This window comes from Dipodomys merriami, unplaced genomic scaffold (assembly GCF_024711535.1).
Source record: "Dipodomys merriami isolate MVZ:Mamm:240054 unplaced genomic scaffold, mDipMer1.0.p SCAF_417, whole genome shotgun sequence".
Classification (NCBI taxonomy): Eukaryota; Metazoa; Chordata; class Mammalia; order Rodentia; family Heteromyidae; genus Dipodomys; species Dipodomys merriami.
Genome location: NW_027205793.1, coordinates 365,451 through 384,904, shown reverse-complemented (window position 1 = coordinate 384,904; position 19,454 = coordinate 365,451).

The window sequence follows — 19,454 nt, the reverse complement described above, 5'->3', positions numbered from 1 at the left end:
ATGTTGCATTCATCAAGGAACCTCTGTAAGGTACCCTTCTTTAACTTTAGTCCTTTTGAGCGTAGTAGCTCTTCCAGGGCCAGAAAAATTGGATGTGACGTCGCGGCACCCATCTCAGTTATTAAAAATTTTATTTTCTTTTACTTTCACTTTAGACCTGTATTTCATTTCTTCCCGGATTCCTGCTCTCTCTTTATCTACAGAGAAGAGCCCCGTATTATGCCCGCTTTAATCTCGGATTCCCACTTACCTGGGAACTTACCGGTGCACCACCCTGACTGCCAGGAGTTCTGAATCCCTTGTGGAGTTAGATCCCTGTACGGGCCACCATTTGTCGTGACCGCCTCGACCAGCAAGGAAGACAGGACCTGGGATTCTTCTCAAAGCAGTTTATCCAGGAACCTCATCTGCAAGCTTCTCCCTCCCCCCGCACCCGCGCTCCGGTTATAAGCCTCCTGGATGGCCAATCCCGAGATGCCACGCAGCATATATAGGGTCGCAAACACGGAAGCAAGCCAGTAGCCAAGCCATAGCCATATAAGGAGTTGTTTTTCACAGAGAGCACTCGCCATCGGCAAGGTGGAAGGCAGAAGCCAGTGCCATCTTTGGTCGTGGCCCCTGCAGCTCTCCACACATGTCAGGTAACAAGTACATTTCCTTTTCAACAATATTACCCCTTCTCTCCCTCTCTTCCAGTTTTTCCCTCCTGTCCCCACTTGCAAGTTATATACTTCATTTTCTAAATAATCTCTAGTGTGAAGAGATGACATTGATCATGATTCATCGTACTCATAGTCTGACTTTTGTACTGAAATCCCTTTGTACAACTACTTAAAAATAAAGGAATGACCAGGTAAGTTTTGATGAATGAAACCAGGAAGGATAAATATAACCAGAAGTTGATCATGTTATCAGAAATTTAGGGTAGCTAAATTGACCTTGGGTCTTTGTATCTGGCAAGAAAAGAGGTCAGGCAAAAGTTGAACTTAAGCAAAATTGAGAACATATACAATAGCTATGCTAGGAGAAGACAGTACTTCAGCTCATCTTCACCCATCTTCAGGGATAGAGATATTAGCATCAGGGAGAATAGGGAGAACTACAGACCTCAATATTAATGAAGTTCCTTCTTTTCTCTGTAAAGTTATGGCACCAATGATTTAATATCCTAGCTTTAGTTTTTCATTCTTTTTTTTCTTACTTAACAAACGTCTTCCTTCCTTATTCTTCTGTAACCCTTGTCCTCAGGCAAGTTATCATTAGGCAAGTTTTGGTTTATCAGCTTATTCTGTCATCTGCAAGTTGTATCAGCTTCAATTTCCTGACCAGTTTTCTACTAACTCCTGTCAATAGATGGAATGGAGTTATAATGTTTCTAAGCACAAGTGGAAGCAGCAACTTCAGTCAACACATTGAGACTGGAAAAGCACATCAAGGAGGAGTGGAGGGGCAAGAGGTACTTAGATGTTTAGAAAGAGTTCGGTATAATTAAGGATGGAATGTATTGGAGAGATAAATGGTATTTATGAAAGAGAAGCATTTGTGTTCTATTTTGCCACTTGCCAATAGAAGATTTTGTTGTCCAAAAATGTAGTTAACAGCATGACACTTGGATCAAGAGTCAGAATTCCAAGAACAATTAAAGTCCATAGAAAGAGGGAGACGAGTTATGTGAGAAGGTGGCAAAAGGTTGTACTTGAAGACAGGAAATGACTGAAAAGTAAGTGAAGAATGCTATATTAATGTAATAGTTAAGTATTCTGGCCAATAATTCTAAATAGTTCTTTGACGAATTCTTCTTTGGTAAAAAAAATATATCAGGCTCATATAGCCTCTTTTAATTGGTAAAAGGCATGCAGGATGTACATACTTGATCACCAATATGAAGAATGACTCCCAAAGACAATCAGATTGGCTTATAGCATCACATTTCCATCAGAGGAATTCTGTAGAAATGCAGAATTATGTTAAACTCTGGCCTATTGTTCCAATACCCTTAAAAGGCCATTAATAACAATCGCCAGAGAAGAAAGGAAGAATTTTATGTTTCTTCACTATATTTAGGGGAACACAGCGGGAATGCTCTCTTAATATAAATACAACTTTCAAAAATAATCTTTATTGCTTATGGGAGATTTTCAGAGAGCTGTAATTCTTTAAAATTATGGTCATACTTCATAATGAGCAGATTTGATCTTATGAGAATTAGATTGATATAGGAGTGTCTAACATTAAAAAAAGGAAGAAAATACATGGAAAGGGTCTGAAATGCAAGCATTTCTAGATATGTTTCAATTCCATTCAGGTGACTTTCTCTGAAACATTGAAGCCCAACCATGGGTCATCAAGACCACCTGTTCTGGGATTGGCCAAGATTATCTTGTAGTTCTTCACCAAATTTCCTAATTTTTCAACTCAAAGCTGTCTTTCTCTGTGACACAAGTAGATGTGCACTCCTCCCTGGAAGTACTTGTCTTTTGGGGGTGAGATTTTGGCAAATATCTGACCTTTACCAATGCTGGCAAAAGGGTAAAAGGTAAATGAATTATTTATCATCCCTCCTCCTCCTCCTCTTCCTCCTTTTCCTCCTCATCCACCTCTCCCTCCTCCCCTTCTCCCTCCTCCACCTTCTTCTTCTTTCTTCTCCTCCTTCTTGCCTTCTCCTTTCCTTATTGTTGTTGTTGTTGTTCTTTTTCTCTTCCGTCTCCTCCAGCCCCTCCTCCTCCAGCCCCTCCTCCTCCAGCCCATTCTCCTCCTCCTCCTCCTCCTCCTCCTCCTCCTCCTCCTCCTCCTCCTCCTCCTCCGCCTCCTCCTCCTCCTCCTTCTCCTCCTCCTCCTCCTCCTCCTCCTCCTCCTCCTCCTCCTCCTTCTTCTTCTTCTTCTTCTTCTTCTTCTTCTTCTTCTTCTTCTTCTTCTTCTTCTTCTTCTTCTTCTACTGTGTGTGTGCATGTGTATATGCGCATGCACACGCATGTGCTGGAACTGGAGCTTGAAATCTTGCTTAGTGTTTTCACTCAAAGCTGCATGCTGGAATTGGTGCTTTTACTCTTGCTTAGTGTTTTCACTCAAACTGATGATCTACCATTTGAGCCACACCTCTATTTCTTGCTTTTTATTAGTTAACTGGAGATAAGAATCTCTCCAATTTTTCTATCCTAGGCTGGCTTCAAACCTCAATCCTCAGATCTGTGCCTCCTGAGAGCTAGAATTACAGGTATAAGCCACAAGGGCCTGGTGAATGATACTTTCTTAATAAGCCACCCTCCTTTTCTGTACCGTTCTTCCTCAAGAGAAAGATTATACAATCTATATGGACCAAAAGTCCTGACTTTCCCATAATGCAGATTGAGAATAAGCCTCATCAGGCAAATGACAGCATAGAATCCCTAGCTCTGAAAAAGATCCAACTCAGAAAAGTTATACCTTAATCCATCTGAGCATGTGCAGTCCCGAGTGTCTCAGTACCCTCAAAGTGCTTTCTCCATGTTAATTTTCCTATTGGATGCAAAGAAATTAAGTAAACTTTCTGAATAAAAGCAATTTTGTTCAGCATTGCCTTTCCATGGCTAGAAGGAGAAAATAGGTCTAGCCAAGGACAATAAAGGGGAGGATTAACACAAATAGAGATTAAGCAGGTGACATTAATATTAAGTGGCTGTTAATCAAATGAAGTAAGTAAAAAAGACAAACACAGCTAGGGATATAGTTTAATGGCAGAACACTTTTCTCACATACATGATACTTTGAAGAGACAAAATCATGTTGAAAAATACTTATAAACATTTTATTAGGAATGTAATAGTACCCAAAATATAGGAAATACTTTCAAAAATTAAATAAGTAAAAAATGAGTAAATAAAAACTTGGCTTAGCTGGGTGCCCATGGTTCACACCGGTAATCCTAACTACTCAGGAGGCTGAGATCTGGGGGTTGCAGTTCAAAGCCAGCCCAGGAAGGCAAGTCTATGAGACTCTTATCTGCAATAAACCACCAGAAAACTGGAAGTGGCACTGTGGCTCAATTGGTAGAGTGCTTGCCTTGAGCTGAATAGTTGAGAGCCAGCACCCAGGCCCAGAGATCAAGGCCCATGACCTACAACAACAAAAACAAAAACAACCTCGGTTAGAGACTAGTGTCTATCAGAATAGACACTTTACTAAAAATGTGCATAGAGTCAATAAAGTATGAATGATTCTTCACTTAATTAGGATCAGAAAACTGTAAGTTAAAACCAAGTGCTGACCTGAGGAATAATGGAATAGAATTCAAACCCAGAAATGATCCGACAGATCTCTCCTTGATAAGGGAGTCAAAATTCTAAGATGGAAGAAAGACAACCTCTTTAACAAATGGTGCTGGCAGAATTCGCTACATGTGCAGAAAACTGAAGTTAGATCCTTATGTATCACTCTGTACCAGAATCAACTCCAAATAGATCAAAGACCTCAATGAAAGACCAAATACCCTGAAAATATTGCAGGATGGGATAGGGGATATTCCAGGGATCATTGGCACAGGTAGAAACTTCATAAAGATCCAGAAACACAACAAATCAGAAAAAGACTGGATTGATGGGACTACATTTAACTGTAAAGCTTCTGCATGGCAAAGGACATATCTAGGAAGATACATAAAAAGCCCATAGATTGGGAGATCTTCACTAGCTATACAACAGACAAGGGCCTCGTATCAAAAATATACCTAAAGCTCAGGGGCTGGGAATTTTGGCCTAGTGGTAGAGTGCTTGCCTAGCATGTGTGAAGCCTTGACTTCAATTCCTCAGTACCACATACACAGAAAAAGCCTGAAGCAGTGATGTGGCTCAAGTAGTAGAGTTCTAGCCTTGAGCAAATGAATCTCAGGGACAGTGTCAAGGCCTAAAGTTCCAGCCATAGGGTTGGCAAAAAATACTTCAAAATAAAAATTTAGCCCTCCCCCAAACAAATCCTCAAAAAAAACCCATCTCACAGCCAAAGATGAAAACAAACTCCAAGTGAAGGGATAGAGGAAGATCCACCATGCAAATGCTCCCTGCAAGAAGGTAGGAGTTGCCATCCTGATATCTGACAAAATAAACTTTTCATTAAAATCAACACAAAAAGACAAAGAAGTACACTTTATATTAATACAGAGAACAATCCAAGAAGAGGATATCACCATTATCAGTTTAAACTCTCCAAACATTGATGCATCCATATGTTAAGTAAATATTCTCAAAATAGATACTAATACTCCGCTCTTACCAAAGGACAGGTCTACCAACCAGAGGATTAGTAAAGAAGCCTCTGAATTCAATGATACAATATCTCAGTTTTCAACCCAACAACAACCCAGTACACATTCTTTTCAGTAGCCCATGGAACTTTCTCCAAAGTAGCATCATAGTTTGTACAAAGAATTTAAGCAAATACAAGAAGATCGACTAATTCCTTGTATTCTATTCGACCACAGTGAAATCAAGCTAGTTCTCAGTAACAAGGCATACCATAGAAATTACTAAATACATGGAAATTGGACAACACACTTCTGAGAAACACCTGGGTCACAGAAGAAATTAAATAAGAAATTTTAAAGTTCCTACAATTTAATGAATTTAAAGAAATATATGGGTCACTACAAAAGCAGTCCTTAGGGGCAATTTTATCACTGTCAGTGCACACATCAAGAAAATAGAGACAGGGGTTGGGAAGGTGGCTCAGTGGTAAAGCACTTGCCTTGCATGAGGCCCTGGGTTTGATTCCTCAGCACCACATAAGCAAAAGGGAAAAAGCCAGAAATGGCGCTGTGGCTCAAGTGATAGAGTGCTAGCCTTGATCTGAAGGGCTGAGGGACAGCGCCCAAGCCCAGAGTTCAGGCACCACGATCGGACCCCCCCCACCAAAAAAAGAAAGAAAGACAATAGAGAAAGACCAAGTAAGTAATCTCATGATGCAAGTAAAACTGCTAGAAAAGCAAGAAAAAATTCAACCTAAAAATAATACATGGAGCAAGTTAACCAAAATAAGAGCTGATATCAATGAGGTAGAGATTAAGAAAACTATAAATAAAATTAACAAGAAACTTTTTTTCAATACATTAATAAAATTGCTGGACCTCTGTCCAGCTTAAGGAAAAAGAGAGGAGACCCAAATCAATAAGATCAGGGATGTCACAGGAAAAATTACAACAAACATCCAAGACATCCAAACACTCAGAAAGAACTATTTCCAGAATCTATACTCTCTAAGGTAGGGAAACCTAGCAGAAATGGATGAAGTTTTAGAGTAATACAAGTTGCCCAAACTGAACCAAGAAGAAATCAATCAAATAAGCCAAGATCTTACAATGAGAAAGAGGAAGCAATCAGAAGTCTTCAAATAAGGAAAAGCCCAGGTATAGTTTGATTCACTATGGAATTCTATAAGACCTTCAGAAAGGAACTAATACCTATACTCCTCAAGCTCTTCCATGAAATAGAAGCAGAGGGAGAGAACCAAAACTCATTCTAGGAAGCCAATATCACAATTAACCCCCAAACCAGGCAAAGATACAGCAAAAAAATAGAACTACAGACCAATTTGTTTGATGAACACAGATGCATAGGTCCTCAATAAAATATTAGCAAACAGAATCCATCAACATATCAAAAAATGAAACACTATGATCAAGTAGGCTTCATCCTAGAGATGCAGGGATAGATTAACATATATAAATCAATAAATACAATCCATTACATCAACAGATACAAAGTAAGAACTACATGATTATCTCCATTGATGCAGAAAAGGCCTTGGATAAGATACAACATTCATTCATGCTAAAAGCTATGGAGAAAATAGGAACAGAAGGAACATTCCTTAAAACAATAAAAGCCATATACAACAGAACAATGGCCAATATTATACTCAATGGAGAAAACCTACAACCAATTCTCCAAAAATCAGGAACAAGGCAAGGATGCCCACTCTCACCACTCCTCTTCAATATAGTTCTGAAATCCTTAGCCAGAGCAATAAGGCAAGAAAAGAACATTAAAGGGTTCTCCATAGGGATGGAAAAAGTTAAACTATCCCTTTCTGCAGATGATATGATATTATACCGTAGCAACACCAAAAATTCCACTCCCAAACTCCTAGAACTTATGAATCATTTCAGCAAAGTAGCAGGATACAAAATTAACCCAAAAAATCAGTTACCTTTCTGTACACCAACAATGTACTAGCAGAAAGGGAAATCAGGGAAACAACTCCATTCACAATAATCACATAAAATAAAATATTTAGGAATTAATCTAACCAAAGATGTAAAGTACCTATTTAGTGAAAAGTATAAAAGCCTAAAGAAAGAAATCAAAGAGAGCACCAAGAAATGGAAAAACCTTCCGTGTTCTTGGATAGGCAGAATCAATATTGTGAAAATGACCATACTGCCAAAGTTGATATACAAATTCAATGCAGTTACCATCAAAATCCCAATGATGTTCTTTACTGAAAATAGAAAAATAAATCCAAAACTTCATATGAAACAACAAACGACCTAGAATAACCAAAACAATTCTAGGCAAAAGAGACAACACGGGAGGGACCTCGATGCCAGACTTCAAACTGTACTATAAAGCCGTAATAACAAAAGTAGCTTGCTCTTGGCACAAAACGGACCTGAAGACCAATGAAATAGATTAGAAGATCCCGAAATAAAATCACATACCTATAGTCAGCTGATAATTGAAAAAGGACCCAAAGACACACAGTGATAGGAACATAGCCTCTTCAACTATTGGTGCTGGGAAAACTGGGTGATCACATGCAGAAAACTGAAAATGGATCCCTGCCTGTCACTGTGCACTAACACCAACTCAAAATGGATTAAAGACCTAAACATCAAATCTGAGAAGAGAGACGCATGAACTTATAGGCACAGGCAGGAACTTCCTGAACAAAGTCCCAGGGGCACAATAAAATGGAGAAAGACTCAACAAATTGGAATCCCTTAAAATAAAAAGTTTCTGCACAGCTAAAGACATAGCTACCAAACTAGAAAGACAGCCAACTAATTGGGAAAAGATATTTATTAGCACTATATCAGACAAAGACCTAATATCCAAAATAAAAAAAGTAATTCAATAAACAAATCCATCTCAAATCCAACAAACCAATCATTAAATGGGCAAGAGAACTAAAGAGACACTTCTCAGGAGAGATAAAAATGTCAAAGAAGGGCTGGGAAGTAGCTCAGTGGTAGAGTGCTTGCCTTGGATGCATGAGCTCCTGGATTTGATTCCTCAGAACCACATAAGCAGAAAAACCTGGAAGTGGAGTTGTGGCTAAAGTGGTAGAGTGCTAGACTTGAGCTGCAGAGCTGAGGGACAGTGCCCAGGCCTAGAGTTCAGGCCCCACAACTGACAAATAAGAAAAAAGTGGCAAAGAAACACATGAGGAAATGTTCACCATCCCTGTCCATAAAGGAGATGTAAATAGAAACAATCATGAGATACCACCTTACCTCTGTCAGAATGGCCTATATCCTAAATTCAGCCAACAACAAATGCTGGTGGGGATGCAGAGGAAGAGAAACCCTACTTCATTGCTGATGGGAATGTATACTAATACAACCATTCTGCAAAGCAGTCTGGAGGCACCTCAGAAAGCTAAATATACACCTCCCCTATGACCCAGCCATACCACTCCCAACACATCTACCCTGAGCAACACGAACTAGGATACAAGGACACATGCACCTCCATGTTCATTGCTGCGCTATTCACAATAGCCAAGATATGAAAACAACCAAGATGCTCCACTACAAATGAATGGATCCAGAAATTGTGGTATCTGTATACAATGGAATATTATGCAGCCATTAGAAAGGACAAAATAATGACATTCACAGGGAAATGGATGGAACTAGAACAAATCATGTTAAGCGAGGTAAACCAAGATCAGAGAGACAAATGACACATGATCTCCCTGATATGTGTATGTTAATCCAAAATGAAAGGAGATATGACAATGTAAACACGACACAAGAATCAAAGGACCACTACTGCATTTGTCATATCATTTCTAAATGACTTCATGTTCTTGACCTCATATATGGTATATACATGTGCACATCTGAGGGAAGCTAGGAGGAGGACATAGAATTAGTGGAAAATATACAACAGAGGGGCCCATCAGCTGCACTGGACATTGATGAAAATGAGCTAAGCAACTCAAGGGCAGTGATGGGAGGGAGGGAATGAGAGGGAAAGAGGGAACAACTGACACTAAGAAAAAGTAAAGAAATGTACATATCACCCGATTTGGAAGACATAGTTGTATTGCCAAAGCTTATAAAATTCACAAACTTTATAGACCATGATAAAGGCAAGTTGCCTTGTGAAGGTTAAAATGTGTTTGTGATTATAACTATGTATCACAATTCCACAGTACTGTGAAATTTTTGTAATCACAACTTCAATAAAAATTATTTTTAAAAAAAGAAACAACCACCCCATTAAAAATGGGCTAAGGAATAAAAAGGAGATTTCTCTGGAGAGGAAATAAGAATGGCCAATAGACACATGAAGAAATGTTCAACATCTCTGGCCATAAAAGAAATGCAAATCAAAACAACATTGAGATTCCACCTCACCCAGTGAGAATGGCTATAATCAAGTAGTCTAATAACAACAGATGCTGGAGTGGATGTGGCCAAAGGGAACCCTACTGCACTGTTGGTGGAAATGTAAACTTGTTCAACCACTTTGGAAAGCATTATGGAGGTTCCTCAAAAGAAACCACATAGATCCCCTAAGGATCCAGTAATCCCACTCCAGGGCATTTACCCAAACAATTGCAAACAAAGCCACATTAAAGCTACCAGCACAACTATGTTCTTTGTAGCAACCAAACCAGATGCCCTTCAGTAGATGAATGGATGAAGAAAATGTGGCATATATACACAATAGAATTCTATGCTTCCATCAGGAAGAATGCCATCACCTCATTCATAAGGAAATAGAAAGATTGGGAAAAATCATATCAAATGAAGTAAGCCAGGATTAAAGAAATATAGGCTCCATGGTTTCCCTTATTTGTAATAATTAGCATGTGTCTATGATAGTCCTAGCAGAGGATCGCAGTAGCTCAATGTACATATGACCAAACATACATATGACCATATAAGATGATGCTAATTGAAATGAACTCCATGGAAATGAGGGGTTTTGTTTGTTTTTAATTTTTATGTTCTGTGTGAAATTCTTTTTTCTTTCATTTTCCCTCTTGTAGTTTATCCCCTATTGTCACTGTTCTTCATTTTGGTACCCCATGTCTTGTGTATGTATTTATGTGATTTGGGGAATGGAAAGGGGCTAACAAAATGGTGAGACAAAGGACAAAGGACCAATGCAACAGCAATACTCACAAGACACAATGGTGGAAATGAACTTTACAACTTGGTCGGGGAGGGAAAGTGAGAGAGGAGGTAACAATGTTCGACAAGCAATGTACTCATAGCCTTACTTGTGTAATTGTAACCCCTCTGTACATCACTCTTACAATTAAATTAAATTTAAAAAAAAGCAACCAAGTGCTGTACCAGTGTACTTTGAAGAAGGCCAAGAATGGAAAGAAATGTGAATGTGAGCAGAATGCATTGCAGCTGCAGACACTGAAGGTTAAATCCAATTGTGGAACACTACCTTGTAACATTGATGCTTAAGGGTAACTATTAATTCATTATAGGGTCTGGTATCTCACTCGTAGAAATGCTTGTGTGTGTGTGCATGTATGTGTATGTGTCCAACTGAAATACATATGTATACATAAAAAGAAACCATGAAGAAAATAAGTAGCATCATTATTATATAATAGACTAAATCTGAAAACACTGTGGTATGTTGGGTTAGTATGTTGGACTAATTCTACACTGTGGTACATTTACAAAACATCTACATTGTGATGTATTTGCATTACAAAAGAAATAAATTAAACTTGTGTTGTCTGGTATTTTTGAAGATTGGCATTCCATATGATATTTTAGAATGTAGAGAATATTTTTAAACAATCAATGATTATTACTAAGCGACACCAAAGAAACATCCAGACTCCCTTTCCCAGACAACATATACACCAGAGGGGTGCTTAGCTTGAGATTTTGGGGGACAAAAGAAAATATATGTCTTATTCTCAGACAAACCTGCCTCTGGGGACTTGAAGGCTAAATTGTTTGGATGACAATTCCAAGAATATATGAGGTGTTGAAGAAGGAATATTCGTTGTTGTCATTCAATATATTGATAGGGTTTTTTCTTTGACCTTCAAGTTGTAAGTAAAGACCGAAGATTTCCACAGAGTGCAAGTTAATGGTGGGGGGTGGGGCTTGTCATCAGTAGTGTTTACAAGCATTTTCAATTTCCCCTCACTCTGGATACATGGAGTAAGTGGGCTTCTTATGACCCAAAAACTATTAAGTAGTTCAGGCCAGTGAACTTAGAGTGGAAATAGTATGTTACTACTGGAAGGTACCTAATGGCCGGTGGGGGGAAAAATAGACAAATCGGTTGAGAAGCACCAGACATCAAACAATATTATAATTATCCAGAATGGATACAAAGAAGGTAATCTATGGTGATAAAAGTTAGGATAAGGCTGGGAAGATGGCTCAGTTGTAGAGCGCTTGCCTTGCATGCATGAGGCCCTGGGTTCAATTCCTCAGTACCACATAAGCAAAAAAAGAAAAAAGCTGGAAGTTGCGCTGTGGCTCAAATAGTAGAGCACTAGCCTTGAGCTGAAGAGCTGAGGGACAGTGCCCAGTCCCAGAGTTCAGGCCCCATGACCGGACACCCTCCAAAAAAAAGTTAGGATAGAAATTGGGGTGAAGGGGCAGATATAAGCGGGTAACTTTTATTTCCAATTTAATTTTGTGACCTGAAAGTTGGGTATAAGGGAAGCTTCATTTGTGATAATTCTTCTAGCTATTTAGTTATTTATATGCTATGTATCATATAAAGGTTTATTTTTTTAAAAAATCATAGAAATAACTAGATGTCAGTTGTTATTTAAATTAGTCTATGCCATCCAAATCTCCTATACCAAATATAGCTCCAGTTTTTACTGGGACAGAACCAATACAAGAGAGGTATATTTATATAGTTTAGCCTGAGGCTCTTTGGGACTCCTTAACCTCCAAGGGACAAGGTGATGAAATGAGTATCTATAATGGAAATATGGTTTAATTCCATCCCAAATCTAATGATATGCAATGGCTGGATAAAGACATGGATGTTGTATCTATGTAGGATGAAAACTGCTTCACTGATTTGACTGGGACATAAAACAATATCACTGTGTTCCAGAACTAAGTAGATAAATGATGTGTGTGATGCTGGGGAAATAAAATTGGGTCCTACTGGGATTAAGTTATGGATAAGGCAATTATTCTTCTTCCTAAAATAATGCCCGTGTCTCTAAGATAACTAGCACATAATCAGTATTGAGTTTCTTTGAGAATGCCAAATTATTAAATGCCAATTATTAAACAGAGGATTCTGGCCTACAGATGAGACATTCAAAAAACTCAAATTGCCATCTACTTATTTAGCTATGTGGTCATAAATTAGACTTCAGGGGCTACGTATCTCCTTCAGGATCAAGTCAGTGAAGTGTACTACGTCCATCACCATTCAGTCCTTTTAAGTTCCATTTTTCCACCTTCATGTCTTCTAATTCCATCTCCTCTTAACCTATTTTATAGTTCAGCAGTTGCTAGCTTTTGTAAATTTCTGTATATTTGTTCTTCCAGGCTTCCAGCCTTTGCTCATATATAGTATTCACTTTCTGCTCTGAAAAACTTCTGTTGATTATCTCCCTGGAAAATTCCTACTCATTCTTCAAAAGATTGTCACTCTCAAAGATGAATAACTTTTCTTCAGCCTACCTAGAAGCCATTCCAGGTTCCCATTGCTGATCCTGTGACACTGTACTCTTCTCTTTATATTTAGAGCTACTTGAATACAGAATTCATATTTTATGCATCTCTACATATCAAACTTCTTTTCCAATGAATACATCATAAATTATGTTCAAGAAATATTTTCAGGTACTCAGGAGGCAGGAGGATCATGAGTTGAAAGCCAGCTTGGACAAAGATGGAAGTGGGACCCTGTTTCCAAAACAACAGAACTTGAGGAAAGAAAAAGAAAAAAAAACAGGACTAAAGGCATATGTAGACTCCAGTAGTAAAATATGCTGGGCTAGTATAGCAACTCTAGGTTCAATCCCAGAAAATAAAAGAAAGATTCTTTTCTCCTTCACAAATAGTTTGTCAAAGAAGAAACTCATATTCAAATGGCTACCAAGCCTATTTTTAAAACTCCTTAATCTCACAACACTATGATATTGACTATTCAGGAGGCTGAGACCAGCAGGATTGCAGCTTTAAACCAGTCAGGTAGAAAAATCAATATGAATCCATTAATATAACTAGCAAATTATGTGTTGGTGGCATGACCCAAGTGGTAGAACACCAGCCAAGAAAGCTGAGTACGGTCAACTGCCTTGAGTTCAAATTCCAATACCAGCAAAAACAAAACAAAACAAAACAAAAAAACCTTCAACACTGGTAAAAATAAATAAAAGCTGATATAATACACATTATTTTATTGATTAGAGATAAATATTTTTAAAGGCTTATATTTTATGCATTTAATTTTGATGCTTAGTGTATAAGGAAACAACCAAGCAGTATAAGCAAATATGAATACACTAAGATAGCTATATTGTTATTTATTGTAAAACGAATGCTATTTTTATCAAAGGGCCCAACAGTGAAGCAATATTTCTATAATTAAGAAATATTATAACATTATGAGCATTGCACCTCTGCATGTTTACTGACATAAGAAAATCCTTAATATACAAAATTAACCAAAAGGCATGATAGTAATATGCATAGTAAACATAGTACAAATTTAATCTTTATAAATAGCCCATTAACTGTCTAAAGGAAGCCAGATATTGGTGGTCCATGCTTTTAATCCTCACAACTTGGGAGGCTGAGATTTTTGGGATCGTGGCTCAAGGCCAGCACAGATAGAAAGAAATTAATGAAACCTCTTTTTAATGGAGCCTTGGATGTCGTGACATAGATATGCTACACTCACTACCAGCAAGCCTCATGTAAGTGGGTCATGCCCAGGGATGAATACAGGCAGAAAGTGAGAGCCTAACTCAAAAGTAATGATCAAACATAAAGACTCAATGCACAGCTCCACAGTTAAAGAGGGTCTACTCAGCCTCCAGCACAACTTTTATTTCCCGAAAGAGAAAAAAATAAGCACAGAAAAAATATGCCAATAATGTTGCAGTGGTACTATTCAGGAATGAAGCTAAGAAAAATAATTTCTGCTTCCTTACAATATTCTCATAATAATCTGGTCATCAGGAGAAAACAATCTCATTCCATCTGCCGCCCCATTGTGATTTTGGAGATAAATATAAGAAACACAAGAAAAATTCCTTTCTAATTCAAGTAAACTCACAACAGGTAACAGAGCATAGTTTGTTAAACATAATTTTGTAGGGCTGAGGGCATAGATCAAGTAGCAGTCTACTTGTCTAGTAAGCACAGGTCCTGAGTTCAAACCCCAATATTGAAAAAAAGTACTGTCATCAAATAATTTTTTTATTGTGAAAATATTGTACAGAGGGGTTACAATTACCTGGGCAAAATAATGAGTACATTTCTTTTCAAGCAGTGTAGCCTCCTCTTTTGTTTCCCCTTCCCATCCCCTCTGCTCCCCACTCCCTCAGCCAACCCTCCTCCCCACCCCACCCCCACCAAAGTTGTAAAGTTCGTTTTCGACATAACGATTTGTACGTCTCATTGTTGCAATGGATCCACCTGTATTCCTATTTAAACGATTTGTTCTTTTCCCTTCCCCTCCACAAATTATAACAACAACAAATAGAGTGAAAGCAGGGGTTATACCATGGAGGAGGGACGTACAAAACAACAAAGAAATAATCTTATAAATGTGTTAGAAACAATCGCATGAAAGAAAAAAGAAACATTTGAATACATGTCTTAGGGTTCATTTCCCTAACATCAACTTATCTGTCCTTTTCTGCTTGACTCAGACATATATTAGTTATTGCAAATAAAGGAAACCATGGGACGTAAGTTTCTTTGGGCCTGGCTTACTTCACTGTTATAATTTTTTCAAAGTCTTTCCATTTCCTAGCAAATGGAGCAATGTCATTCTTTCTGATGGAGGCATAGAATTTCATTGTGTGTATATACCACATTTTCTTGATCCATTTATCTACTGAGGGGCATCTGGGTTGGTTCCATATGTTAGCTTTGGTAAATAATGCTGCAATAATCATAGTTGTGCTGGTAGCTTTAGTGTGCCAAAAATTCATATGGAACAATAAAAGACCCCGAATAGCAAAAACGATCCTCAACAGAAAGAACAGTGCTGGAGGAATATCAATACCAATTTTCAAACTCTATTATAAAGCCATAGTAATCAAAAGAGCTTGGTACTGGCACAAGAACCGACCTCAGGACAAATGGAATAGAATTGAAAATCCAGAAATGAACCCACAGACCTATAACCATCTAATCTTTGATAAGGGAGCTAAAAAATAGAATGGAAGAAAGACAGCCTCTTCAGTAAATGGTGCTGGCAAAATTGGTTAACTACTTATAGATAACGAACCTAGTTCTTTATATATCACCCTATGCCAGAATCAATTCCAAGTGGAAAAAAGACCTCGGAGTCAAATCAGACACTCTGAAAACATTACAGGATGGAATAGAAGAAACCCTAGGCCTCCTTGGTGCAGGCCGAAATTTTCTTAATAGAGACCCAGAAACACAACAAATCAAAGAAAAGTTGGACAAATGGGATTGCATGAAGTTGCAGAGCTTTTGCATGGCAAAGGACATAGCTAATTAGATCAATAGAAAGCCTACGGAATGGGATAAGATCTTCACTAGCCACACAACAGACAAGGGTCTCATATCTAAAATATACTTGGAACTCAAAAAATTAAATCCCCCTAAAACAAATCCTCAAAGAAACAACTGCCCAATAAACAAGTGGGCTAAAGACTTAATGAGAACCTTCTCTGAAGAGGAAAGAAGGATGGCCAATAGATACATGAAGAAATGTTCAACCTCTCTAGCCATAAAAGAAATGCAAATCAAAACAACATTGAGATACCACGTCACCCCAGTTAGAATAGCTATAATCTAGAACTCTAATAACAACAGCTGCTGGAGAGGGTGTGGACAGAAGGGAACCTTATTGCATTGTTGGTTGGAGTGTAAACTTGTTCAACCACTTTGGAAAGCAGTACGGACTTTCCTCAAAAGACTCCACATAGAGCTCCCCTATGATCCAGCAATCCCACTTTTGGGCATTTACCTAAATGTTCGTCAAATAATTTTGAAGTGCAGAAAACTTAGAGTAACATTTATTACTCTCCAATAATTGTAACAATAATTTGATGCTCCGAAATGGAGTATGTCCACATGAATTAGTCTCATGTTACTTGTGAATGTAGAACCAGGCAGCAGACCAAACCCTCTTAGGTGATCCTTAGGTACTCACTATGGAAATACAAGAGTCAATATTATTGTCCACAAGCTGGTGATTTTCCCCAAACCATTACGCTAGTAAATGACAAAGTCCTATATTGTTCCAGAACAAGCTGTTGAAAATCCTCATTATTTCCATTAAAATTAAATGTCTCTTTAAACAAAGTAAGAGTTTTATGCAGCTAGCTTTAATCAAGTGATATATATATATATATATATATATATATATATATATATATATATATATAATGTTACATATATAGATATAGATTGAAGTCAGTTGCCAGTGGCTCATCCTGGCCAGGAATTAAGATTTAAGGATCACTATTCAAAGTCAGCCTAGGCAGGAAAGATCATGAGATTCTTATCTCCAGTTAAACACCAAGAAAACTGTTAATAGAGCTCTGGCTCAAGTGGTAGAGCACTAGACTTGAGCATAATAGCTCAGGGACAGTGCTCAAGGTTCTGAGTTCAAGCCCCAGGACCAGCACACACAGAAAAGAATTACAGTGATCCATAAAATTTGCCTATTATTTATTTATTTATTTATTATCAAATAGATTTGTTTCATTTGCTCCCTAAATCACAATTTGCACAAAGAACAAGAAACAAAGTCCTTGAAAGTAGAGACAGTTTTTTGAGAAGCTTCCTCACGCTTATGATGTTCCTGTATAAACTTCTGGGATGCCTCCTCTCTCTCCCTATCACGCTCATACAGAGTCCTTTGTACATTGTCAAACTTCTCATTTATCATGTTTGCTATTAGTGTTTGTAGAGCTATTTGGGAACTCTCCTCTGGATTATTCTTTATCTGTTCTAATCCCTGATTATCAAGGTTGGGAATTGAGATACCCGAATTTGCCATTTTTCTTGTGTTTTTCCGGCTTACTCGGCCCATTTGAGATAAAGATTGCACCAGTTTTGTGCTAGAACACTATCTTAAGGCAACCATCAACCAAAGTTTGCATTTGTACAGTCAATAGTCTACAGATACAATCTAGTTCAACAGATACATCTATTCAACATCAAATGACTATATGTTAAAGGACTTCGAACCGCAGAAAAGAATTTGGAAAACCAGAAATTATTAGGATTAGGGAGAGATGTCGGTAAAAAATAGGAATAGATTGGTGTGGGGAGGCACAGGGAGAGTTAACTATGTCCTAATCACAGTGCAGGAAATGGGTTGGGTAGGATGCAAGTAGAGAGAGAGAGAAAAAGAAGAGACGGAAAGGGGAATAAAGAGAGACCAGAAAAAGAATAGAAACGTAAAAATTAATGTTATTATAGAGGTTAAAAGACCGTCTATTTAGAGAGGAATGTGAATATGTTCAGAGAAGGGGAGGGACATAGAGGAGATGTGGAAAGCTTTAAGGATGGGAAAGGGAGAAGAAAAGATCAGAAGTTCAGTAGAGCTAGATAAAAAACAAAAAGATAATTAAGAATGAAAGAAAAAGAGAAAGAAGACAAGAAAAGAAAGGAAAACTCTCATTCACGTATTCCTAAAATAAAAATTATAAGATGAGAAAAAAAATTACTGGAAAACAATTATTTTTTCAGAAGAGGCAAAAATTAAAGATTAATAAAAGTTTTAGAAGGGAAAAAAAAAAAAATATATATATATATATATATATATATATATATATAAGGTAACAAAAAACAAAAAACAAGCAAAAAAAAGAAAAGAAGAAGAAGAAAAAAAAAAGTCTTTTGATTTTTTTTTTTTTGGGGGGGGAGGAGTGGGAAGAATCCATTTGTTAGGAAATGGAAAGGTTTGGAAAAAATTATATTAAGTGAAGTAAGCCAGGCCCAAAGAAGCATAGGTCCCATGGTTTCCCTTATTTGCAATATCTAGTATAGGTATGAGTCAAGCGGAAAAGGTCAGATAATGTGATGTTAGGAAAATGAACCCTTAAATATGTATTTTAATGTTTTAGTTTCTTTCATGCATGTATTTCTAATGCATTTATAAGATTATTTCTTTGTTGCTTTGTATGTCCCTCCCCCACAGTGTAACCCCCGTTTTCACTATATTTGATGTCAGTATAACATGTGGAGTAGATGGGGACAAACAAGTCGTTTAAGGATTCAGGTGGACCTGTTGCAACAATGAGAAGTACAAAATGTCATGTCAAAACCAGCTTTACAATGCCGGCGTGGGGGGGGGAGGGGGGTATAATTGGGTGGGGGGAGGGGGGTAAAATTGGGTGGGGGGAGGGGGGAGGCGGGGAAGGGAAGTGAAGGGTAAACAAAGGAGGAGGCTGCAATGCTTGGTAAGAAATGTATGCATTATCCTGCCCATGTAATTGTAGCCCCTTTGTACAGTATGTTCTCAAATAAAATAAAATACAATTTAAAAAAAAAAAAAAAAAAAAGAAAGTAGAGACAGTATGAGAGATATGATGAATTTTCACCCTGGGCTCAGCTCTAGGTCATGTGCAGCTGTAGGTGGTGGGCACGAACTGGCTGAGTTTAATTAATTAGATCCTCTTGCAGGAACCTAAATCTTTCCCAGACCAAGTTTTCCTCCTAAAGTCAAATTAGGTCAAACTAACTAAGTAACTAAAGTTATATTACCTTTTCTCAGATATATTTTTTCTGAGAACTCTTTTAACCTTGAAAGCAGATTTTACTGTTAAGAAACATGCCTCTCCGAAAACTTTGGTGCAGCCACTAAAGGCTCTCTATTTGTAGATTTATGAAAACTTATGTTTCTATCTTACCAGCAAGGATTAGCTGCTACTGACTTGTCTTTCATAACACTTTTCCATTGATCTTTGTGAGCATTCTTATAAGCAGTACCTTATCAGGGACCTCTAGCACAAATGTGAGCTTTAAGTAGTTGCTTCTTTGAGGAAGTTTTAGGTTCTGCTGATGTTTTTGA